Source organism: Entelurus aequoreus, linkage group LG02, assembly GCF_033978785.1.
Source record: "Entelurus aequoreus isolate RoL-2023_Sb linkage group LG02, RoL_Eaeq_v1.1, whole genome shotgun sequence".
NCBI lineage: Eukaryota > Metazoa > Chordata > Actinopteri > Syngnathiformes > Syngnathidae > Entelurus > Entelurus aequoreus.
In genome coordinates this window covers 33,515,949-33,523,469 of record NC_084732.1, presented here as the reverse complement: position 1 = coordinate 33,523,469, position 7,521 = coordinate 33,515,949, and positions in this window count along the sequence as shown.

Here is a 7,521-nt window from a genome sequence, read left to right as displayed (position 1 = left end):
CCGGATTATAAATAATTCAATGTATATACTCTGTAGTATGTATTTATACTAGGGGAGTGGGAAAAAATCCATTCGAATTCGAATCGCGATTCAGAATCGATTCTCATTTTTAAAAAATCGATTTTTTTATTTATTTTTTATTATTAAAAAAAAAATGTTTTAATGTTGTTTTTTTGTTTTTTTATTAATCAATCCAACAAGACAATACACAGCAATACCACAACAATGCAATCCAATTCCAAAACCAAACCCGACCCAGCAACACTCAGAACTGCAATAAACAGAGCAATTGAGAGGAGACACAAACACGACACAGAACAAACCAAAAGTAGTGAAACAAAAATGAATATTATCAACAACAGTATCAATATTAGTTACAATTTCAACATAGCAGTGATTAAAAATCCCTCATTGACATTATCATTAGACATTTTTTTTTTTTTTAAAGAACAAAAGTGTCACAGTGGCTTACACTTGCATCGCATCTCATAAGCTTGACAACACACTGTGTCCAATATTTTCACAAAGATAAAATAAGTCATATTTTTGGTTCATTTAATAGTTAAAACAAATTTACATTATTGCAATTAGTTGATAAAACATTGTCCTTTACAATTATAAAAGCTTTTTACAAAAATCTACTACTCGGCTTGCATGTCAGCAGACTGTGGTAGATCCTGCTGAAATCCTATGTATTGAATGAATAGAGAATCCTTTTGAATCGGGAAAAAAAATCGTTTTTGAATCGAGAATCGTGTTGAATTGAAAAAAAAAATCGATTTTGAATCGAATCGTGACCCCAAGAATCGATACATTCACAGCCCTAATTTATACCATTCATATTCATTCATTTTTTTCATTTATTTATTTATTTCAGGCAATGACATAAAAAAGTACAAAGTTGACAACACATAATAATATAAATTAACATAGTGCAAAATGTAATGTTTAGTATGTAATGCATGATTGACCATGAATTGATTAACGTGGACCCCGACTTAAACAAGTTGAAAAACTTATTCCGGTGTTACCATTTAATGGTCAATTGTACGGAATATGTACTGTACTGTTCAATTTACTAATAAAGGTCTCAATCAATCAATCAATTCCGCCATCCTAGTCACTGCCGATGTGTCCTTGGGCAAGACACTTTAGCCACCTGCTCCCAGTGTCACCCACACTGGTTTAAATGTAACTTAGATATTGGGTTTCACTATGTAAAGCGCTTTGAGTCACTAGAGAAAAGCGCTATATAAATATAATTCACTTCACTTCACAACAACTATGCTAACTTTGAATTGAGACTCCCCGAGAGAGTGGTGTCGTTTTTTGTTATCAACACATTTCACAAATGTTTAAAAACTAGCGTGTAGATTGCATAATAAGCTGTAGAAATGAGACACTTGCAAATAAATACACAGTCCTATACAGTAGTGGTCCCCAACCACCGGTCCGGGGACCGGTACCGGTCCGTGACGCATTTGCTACTGGGCCGCAGAGAAACATTAAATATGTTTTTGAATTTCTGTTCAGGAGAGAAAACACAGAAGATAATACAAATAATAACAGAAGAAATGAACAAATTAAAAAGATGATTTGACAAAAACAGACTACCATTGAATCTCAGTAAAACTAAAATAATTATATTTGGTAACAGTAGAAAAGAGCATCATACACAAATACAAATAGACGTAGGAGATATTGAAAGAGTCAAAGAAACCAGATTTTGGGGAGTATTAATAGATGATAAAATGAACTGGAAATCTCATATAAAAAATATACAACATAAGGTGGCAAGAAACATTTCAATAATGAACAAAGCAAAATACGTCCTGGACCAAAAATCACTTCATATTCTCTATTGCTCGCTAGTGTTACCATATCTAAGTTTTTGTGCTGAAATATGGGGAAACAACTACAAATGTGCGCTACATTCGTTAACGGTGTTACAAAAAAGATCAATTAGAGTGATACATAATGTTGGATATAGAGAACATACAAACCCTTTATTTATTGAGTCAAAAATATTGAAGTTCGAGGATTTGGTAAAATTGCAAACAGCTAAAATGATGTACAATGCAAACTGTAACCTGCTACCAAAGAATGTACAACAATTATTCTCTACTAAAGAGGAGAAATATAACCTTAGAGGAAAATCTAATTTAAAACATTTGTATGCTCGTACAACACTTAAAATGTATGTTGAATTAAATTATGGAATGGATTAAGCAAAGAAGTTAAAAATTTACTGATATGATCCATTTTAAGAGGTTGTTCAAATTAATAGTGCTTACAAAGTACAAAGAAGAAGAATTATGAGAAGGACTTTCAACCTTATTGAAAATAAGATAGTCTTCATCTCAGTATGTTTATCATAACTGACTTAATTATATATTTAAAAAATTGCTGTATTAATCATTCATGGATGTCATTGTGCTACAAAAAGAAGTCAGTAAATGAACGTACGTATTTGTAAACGCTCTGAAGTGGGAAAGGGGTAGGATTAAATAAGCTTTTCTTCTTCCCACTCTTTTTCGGACATGATGTAAAGTGAAATGATATGAAATTGTGTGATGTATTATGCCGTAAGTGTGTTCATGTTCAAAATAATAAATAATTAATTTATAAATGACTGCATTTTCTCCGACTTAACTTTCGCCTGTCCCACTAAACACACCAATAAACTTGTTTATAGATGTACAATAAAACTCCTCATAGGAAGTTGTCATTTGTCACATTTTTTATAACTTTGTGACATGATACAAAGCACAATAATGAACGTATAAAATATAAATGTGACAGATTGTAGCCAAAGGCTGATTTTCATCTGCAGTCCCCAGCAGGTTGATGGTAACCTGCAGGGCATCTCATTGCAAGGAAACAGGCCCAGGGCTCCCACTAATTCAGCGTTACAGTGAGTTGTATTTTTCATGCATTTATTTTTGCTGTATTTATCTGGCACAAGTGAAAAGCCGGTCCCTGAAAATAATGCCTACATTAAACCGGTCTGTGGTGCAAAAAAGGTTGGGGACCACTGTTTTCAGTGGCGTGCGGTGAACTAAACACCAGGTGAGGCATAAATACTTTTGGAGGTCTTTTTTCTTTGTTTTTTTTAACTTAAATTCATATATGCAGCTCTAATCATTGTTGATTTAGGTTGCACATTAGAATAAGAGGAAAAAGAAGGGAGTAATTCGCTTTCATAAAAGCGTTATAATGATATTATGATATGATAAATGGGTCCAACAACTATTTGATAAAGTTGTTATTAAATACTTGTTGGTCCCATTTGCTTTTAGCAAAATAAATCAAGTATTGTGAGTGTGTCTTACCTTTCTGTATATGTATCTGAAGCAGCAATAGCTATCCTCCATGAAAACCTACTTTGCATGATCACATTCATTTTGTCTAAAAGTCCAGTTTAGAGAAGTATTTAATCTTGGATACAGTATATAATCCTCCATATTGGCAGACACATTCATCCATCCATCCATTTTCTACCGCTTGTCCCTTTTGGGGTCGCGGGGGTGCAGGAGCCTATCTCAGCTGCATTCGGGCGGAAGGCGCGGTACACCGTGGACAAGTCGCCACCTCATCACAGGGCCAACACTGATAGACAGACAACATTCACACTCACATTCACACACTAGGGCCAATTTAGTGTTGCCAATCAACCTATCCCAATTTCATTCCAAGCAATAAAACAATATTTTTGCATCTGACAAAAAAACACCCACAAACACTGGATGGATGGATGGTTAAGCCACCTAGTGCCTCACTTGCCTCCCCTGACAGCACGACAGTACAGCTTAAAGGCCTACTGAAACCCACTACTACCGACCACGCAGTCTGATAGTTTATATATAAATGATGAAATCTTAACATTGCAACACTTGCCAATACGGCCGGGTTAACTTATAAAGTGCAATTTGAAATTTCCCGCGAAACTTCCGGTTGAAAATGTCTATGTATGATGACGTATGCGCGTGACGTCAATGGTTGAAACGGAAGTATTCGGACACCATTGTATCCAATACAAAAAGCTCAGTTTTCATCGCAAAATTCCACAGTATTCTGGACATCTGTGTTGGTGAATCTTTTGCAATTTGTTTAATGAACAATGAAGACTGCAAAGAAGAAAGCTGTAGGTGGGATCGGTGTATTAGCGGCTGGCTGCAGCAACACAACCAGGAGGACTTTGAGATGGATAGCAGACGCGCTATCCGACGCTAGCCGCCGACCGCATCGATGATCGGGTGAAGTCCTTCGTCGCTCCGTCGATCGCTGGAACGCAGGTGAGCACGGGTGGTGATGAGCAGATGAGGGCTGGCTGGCGTAGGTGGATAGCTAATGTTTTTAGCATAGCTCTGTGAGGTCCCGTAGCTAAGTTAGCTTCAATGGCGTCGTTAGCAACAGCATTGTTGCCCAATCCAGATCCCTCAAAAAATACTCCAATGACAATTTAAATTTAAAATTAGATGAGTGGGACTGGTCCCCTGTGCTCGCGAGCAACCTGGTCGATGTTGTTTGGGATCGCTTCAAAACGGCGTTCCTAAAGATACTAAATGACATGGCTCCCGTGAAAACAGTCAGGATCAAAGCCCGCTCGGAACCATGGATGAATCCGGACCTATTATCTGCCATAAAAGACAGAGACAGGAAATACTCTGAATACCAAAAATGTAAAACAGAAGTAGATAAACAACCCAATAATATCAACCTCAAATTACTCCTTTCAACTCTCAAAAAGCAATGCAATAAATTAAGAAATAAGTCAACCAACCTGACTAAATCCTTTAAAAAAAATTACATTAACGACAAAATAGAGGAAAACACAAATAAGCCACGTGAGCTCTGGAAAATTCTCAACAACCAGCTTCCTGGTTGCAGCCAGAAACTTAAAACAAGACTCACCAACATCAGCATCAAGGAGGGTGACTCCCTCATTACAGACAAAATGGAGGTAGCTAGCAGACTTAACATCTTTTTCACCAGCATAGCCGCAACTCTTGTCAACAAGCTGTCCCACCACTCTGGTCGCTTTGGTGTAGAACACATTTAAGCCTTCTACAGAAAGCTAGGAGTATCCAACGATGATTTCAAATTAGAAATGATCATCAATCAATCAATCAATCAATGTTTATTTATATAGCCCTAAATCACAAGTGTCTCAAAGGGCTGTACAAGCCACAACGACATCCTCGGTACAGAGCCCACATACGGGCAAGGAAAAACTCACCCCAGTGGGACGTCGGTGAATGACTATGAGAAACCTTGGAGAGGACCGCATATGTGGGTAACCCCCCCCCTCTAGGGGAGACCGAAAGCAACGGATGTCGAGTGGGTCTGACATAACATTGTGAAAGTCCAGTCCACAGTGGATCCAACACATCAGCGGGGGTCCAGTCCACAGCGGGGCCAACAGGAAACCATCCCGAGCGGAGACGGGTCAGCAGCGCAGAGATGTCCCCAACCGATGCACAGGCTAGTGGTCCGCCCGGGGTCCCGACTCTGGACAGCCAGCACTTCATCCATGGCCACCGGACCTACGCAACTCCCCCTCGCAAGGGACAGGGGAGAAGAGGAGAGAAGAAAAGAAACGGCAGATCAACTGGTCTAAAAAAGGGGGGGTCTATTTAAAGGCTAGATTATACAAATGAGTTTTAAGATGGGACTTAAATGCTTCTACTGAGGTAGCATCTCTAACTGTTACAGGGCATTCCAGAGTACAGGAGCCCGAATAGAAAACGCTCTATAGCCCGCAGACTTTTTTTTGGCTCTGGGAATCACTAATAAGCCGGAGTTCTTTGAACGCAGATTTCTTGTCGGGACATATGGTACAATACAATCGGCGAGATAGGCTGGAGCTAAACCGTGTAGTATTTTATACGTAAGTAGTAAAACCTTAAAGTCGCATCTTAAGTGCACAGGAAGCCAGTGCAAGTGAGCCAGTATAGGCGTAATATGATCAAACTTTCTTGTTTTTGTCAAAAGCCTTGCAGCCGCATTTTGTACCAACTGTAATCTTTTAATGCTAGACATAGGGAGGCCCGAAAATAATACGTTACAGTAATCGAGACGAGACGTAACGAACGCATGAATAATGATCTCAGCGTCGCTAGTGGACAAGATGGAACGAATTTTAGCGATATTACGGAGATGAAAGAAGGCCGTTTTAGTAACACTCTTAATGTGTGACTCAAACGAGAGAGTTGGGTCGAAGATAATACCCAGATTCTTTACCGAGTCTCCTTGTTTAATTGTTTGGTTGTCAAATGTTAAGGTGGTATTATTAAATAGATGTTGGTGTCTAGCAGGACCGATAATCAGCATTTCCGTTTTCTTAGCGTTGAGTTGCAAAAAGTTAGCGGACATCCATTGTTTAATTTCATTAAGACACGCCTCCAGCTGACTACAGTCCGGCGTGTTGGTCAGCTTTAGGGGCATGTAGAGTTGAGTGTCATCAGCATAACAGTGAAAGCTAACACCGTACTTGCGTATGATGTCACCCAGCGGCAGCATGTAAATACTAAAGAGTGCAGGGCCAAGAACCGAACCCTGGGGAACTCCGCACGTTACCTTGACATAGTCCGAGGTCACATTGTTATGGGAGACGCACTGCATCCTGTCCGTAAGATAAGAGTTAAACCAAGACAAGGCTAAGTCTGACATCCCAATACGTGTTTTGATACGCTCTAATAAAATATTATGATCGACGGTATCGAAAGCGGCGCTAAGATCAAGAAGCAGCAACATATATGACGCATCAGAATCCATCGTTAGCAATAGATCATTAGTCATTTTTGCGAGGGCAAATGATCACAGCTGATGAGGTGTTTAAAAAATTGAGCGCGCTCCACCCTAACAAGGCCACCGGCCTTGATAATATTCCCTCCAGATTCCTCAGGGACTCTGCCTCCATCATTGCCCCGATCATCACGCACATAATAAACCTATCAATTACACAAGGCCAAGTACCAAAAGATTTTAAGATAGCAAGAGTAACGCCCCTCTTTAAAAAAGGAAGCAAATTGGAACCTGGCAACTACCGACCTGTTTCTATTCTCAGCTCCATTTCGAAAGTAATGGAGAAAATAGTTTATGAACAGGTCAATAGTTACCTTGCCACTAATAAACTCATGTACAAATTCCAATGCGGCTTCAGAACTAACCACTCCACTGACACATGCCTTCTCTATCTGACCGACCACATCAAACGTGAGGTGGACGCGGGCAAATACTGCGGCATGGTCATGCTGGACCTTCAGAAGGCCTTTGACACCGTTAACCACGCTATACTGTTGGATAAGCTCAGAGCAATCGGATTTAACAAAACCTCATGGAGCTGGATGAAATCTTACTTGGAGGGGAGGGAGCAGGTGGTAGAGGTGAACGGCACCGTGTCCCCCCCCCCCTCTCGGTGAGCTGTGGAGTCCCCCAAGGCAGTATATTGGGACCTTTACTGTTCCTAATATACATAAACGACATGTCATCGGCATGCGACTGTGAATTGTTTTTGTT